Source organism: Carcharhinus amblyrhynchos, unplaced genomic scaffold (assembly GCF_965287045.1).
Source record: "Carcharhinus amblyrhynchos unplaced genomic scaffold, sCarAmb.v2.hapA scaffold_38, whole genome shotgun sequence".
Classification (NCBI taxonomy): Eukaryota; Metazoa; Chordata; class Chondrichthyes; order Carcharhiniformes; family Carcharhinidae; genus Carcharhinus; species Carcharhinus amblyrhynchos.
Genome location: NW_027649779.1, coordinates 296,797 through 300,543, shown reverse-complemented (window position 1 = coordinate 300,543; position 3,747 = coordinate 296,797). Strand labels below are relative to the sequence as shown.

General features: G+C 43.9%; 1 non-coding gene across 1 annotated transcript; it reads left to right on the top strand.

Annotated features, from left to right (window-relative positions):
- Nucleotides 1–3,447: 3,447 nt before the first annotated feature.
- Nucleotides 3,448–3,519, top strand: trnac-gca (transfer RNA cysteine (anticodon GCA)). Its single transcript has one exon. It is a non-coding gene; the product is annotated as a tRNA-Cys (tRNA).
- Nucleotides 3,520–3,747: the final 228 nt, after the last annotated feature.

Genomic DNA, 3,747 nt, shown 5'->3' with positions numbered 1-3,747 from the left:
CACCACCCCACCTGCTCCCCAAATACCTCTTTCTCTCGTGTTACCGGAAATGTATCTGTCTCCTTGTCGAAACCATTCAGGCTCCATCGAGCAGTGTGATAGCGAGTTCCACAAACCCATCAACTTTTGCGAGAATTCGTTCCTCCTCACCTCAGTATTTAATCCATAGCCTCTCAACATATACATGTGAACTCTTTTTTCTAGATTGCCCCATAAGAGAAAACTCTACCTCGACGATTTCTTTTAAAATTTGATATACCTCAATCAGAATCTCTCATCTCTATCTTCCTGCAACCCAGATTTTTTTTTTCGCTACTATCGACGCTGGCGTTTTTTTTTAATCGCCCTTAGACTTAATTACCATCCGTCACCTTCTCATCTAGATCGTACCGAAAAAAAAATCTTCTTTAGGCATGACCTCGGACAAAAGCATCTATATATCCCTGATCAAAACTTATCTCTTCTTTGGAATGTTGTCCATTAGTTTCCTTATGAATCACTTAAGTTTCACTGGACTTCAATGCCCTGGTGGATAACTACTACACTTTAAGGAATGTGGAACCATATAACTGTCCTCCAAACATTTGCTACCCTCCCTGTCTCCAGAGGGAATTACAAATTTGGGTAAAAAATACTATAATTTCTTTCCTGCCACCCAACCGCAGCCTGGGATACAATTTATTCCCGACCTGGGAACTTGTTAAATTAAAACAACGTGAACCTCAAATGCCTCCTAACTCAGAACCTTAAAATGGATACTGCCTGGGTTATCCACATTCCTCAGTACAATTAGCTGGGAAAATCATAAGCGTGTATTTCTGTCCTCTGACCTGTTCTTGGATACACGACAACAAGTTTTACAGTGTTTTTGTTTTTACAAATCTCTCAGTATTACAATGTTCGTTAACACGTTCCCTGTTTCAACTAGTAAATAGAGAGGAGGATAGCTTTGGTTCACTGGAGGACTTCGACGGGCTGGCCAGCTTGAGGTGATGCGCTCGGGCAGAACAACCAAGGCAAAGGGAATACATGATAAACACAGAACCTTTGGAATCTCCGAGGAAACGTGGGAGTGCATGTACAGCAGTACATTAATGTGGCAGAACATGAGCATAAAGCGGTTAATACGTTTTTTTTTCAGAATGGAAGCGTGTGTACAGTGGGGTCCGATGAGGATTAGTTTTGGGGCCCTTGCATCTGTGATTTATATGAATGATTTGGACTTGAAAGTGGGAACTTGATCGGTGAGTTACCGAGGATACAAACATTTGTGAGGCGGTAAATAGGCAGGTATATAATGTCCAGTCACAGGACAATATAGAACATAGAACATAGAACATAGAACATTACAGCGCAGAACAGGCCCTTCGGCCCACGATGTTGCGCCGACCAGTTACAAAAACAATGACCCACTAGCCTATACCAATCCCTTTTCGTCCATAAACCTATCCAGAGATCTCTTAAACGCCCCCAAACTAGACGCATTTACAACTGCAGCAGGCAGGGCATTCCAATCCCTCACCACCCGCTGGGTAAAGAACCTACCCCTGACATCCGTCCTGTAGCTACCCCCCCCTTAATTTAAAGCCATGCCCCCTCGTGCTAGCTTTCTCCATCCGAGGAAAAAGGCTATCACTATCCACCCTATCTAAACATCTTATATGTTTCAATAAGATCCCCTCTTAGCCGCCTTCTTTCCAACGAAAACAACCCTAAATCCCTCAGTCTCTCCTCATAGGACCTCCCCACCATACCAGGCAACATCCTAGTAAACCTCCTCTGCACCCTCTCCAACGCCTCCACATCCTTCTTGGAATGCGGGGACCAGAACTGCACACAGTACTCCAAGTGCGGCCGCACTAGAGTAGTGTACAGTTGCAACATTACACTGCGACTCCTAAATTCAATCCCCCTACCAATAAACGCCAAGACACCGTACGCCTTCTTAACAACCTTATCTACTTGATTCCCAACTTTCAGGGATCTATGTACACACACACCTAGATCCCTCTGTTCATCCACACTATTCAAAGTCCTCCCGTTAGCCCTATACTCGACACATCTGTTGCTCCTACCAAAGTGAATTACCTCACACTTCTCCGCATTAAATTCCATCCGCCACCTCTCGGCCCAGCTCTGCAACCTATCTAAGTCTCCCTGCAGACTATGACACCCTTCCTCACAATCTACCACACCTCCAACTTTGGTGTCAACTCTTTACACTCCAAATAACTATAAATCCTATCCCTAATAATTTTTTCTAAAACCTTGCCCACAACAGAAGTTCATGCCTATCTCTTCCCATCACTAAGGTGAACGTAACCGAATTGTGGTCACTATCACCAAAATGCACACCAACTTCCAAGTCTAGCACCTGGTCTGGCTCATTTCCCAGCACCAAATCCAATATAGCCTCACCTCTAGTTGGCCTGTCTACATACTGAGACAAAAAACCTTCCTGCACGCTTTGTACAAACACTGACCCCTCTAGCGAGCTAGAACTATAGCAACTCCAATCAATATAGACGAGCTGGTGAGATGGGTTGATCAGTGGGAAATGGAATTCGATCCGGATGAATGTGAAGTGATGCATTCGGACGGGACAAGTAAGACAAGAGAATAAACCATGACGGAAAGGATCGTGTGAAGCTCCGAAGGACCTTGTTATCGATATGCAACAGGACAGGTGGATAAAGCGGTTGACAAGGCAAGTGGTATACTTGCCGTTTTTACCCGAAGCATAGAGCTTCCGAGAGGAGGGAGCTAATGCTGTAACTCTATCAACCGTCGGATAGGCAGTAGCTGGTGCATTGTATGCAGTTCCGAAACTTACATTTCGGAGGGATGTGATCGCACTGGAAAAGCTGCAGAGTGGAATCCACCATTCTTAACTGGTCTGGCCCACACGTGACTCCAAATCCATAGGAATGTAGTTGATTATTAACTCTCTTCTGAATGGGCTGAACAAGCCAGTGAATCGAATGGCAATTAGAGATAAGCTGCAAATGTTCACCCGGCCAGCGACGCCCACGACCCAGAAATGAATGAAAAAAAACTAATTCACATTTTGTTCTATTTGTTGTGGAACAAAGTGACATTCGTTGTGTTTTTTGTTGTTTTACACCTCGGTCCTTTAACTTTTAAGGCAGTTGACGTTGCAAGGAGAAAATTAATCCATTGTGACCCAAAAACAAGGCACTACAGATGCGGCAAATTTCACCTCAAAACCGAAAATGTTCGAGAAACAGCGTTCAAAAAGCTTATATGCAAAGGGAAATAAAGTGAATCCTTCAGAAGTGTTTAGACACTTCATTGTTTACTCACAAGTACACAGTCGGGGAAAATATCGAAGGTGACTTAATGTCTTGTAATTGGAAGGAAGACTGGAGTGATTCTATGACCATGGGTATAATGCTGAGAAATAAATTAGTCAGACTTCGTGTGCAAGGGGGTGTAGCTCAGTGGTAGAGCATTTGACTGCAGATCAAGAGGTCCTCGGTTCAAACCCGAGTGCCCTCTTTGCAAGGTCATTTGTTTGTTTTCATTTTCTTCCTTTTTAAGAATGCTGCATTGCAGAAGAACATGATTCGCCTAAAATGGTTTGGTAACACATGTTCGGCTGTTGGGAAATGGCCCTGCACCAATGCAAGTATGTATTTCCTTGACTACCTTAACCCAGTCCTCTCCTTACTGTCTCTCGTCAGTGGAAAAAAAAATGTCGTTATCTGCTCCATCAAACTACTTGCC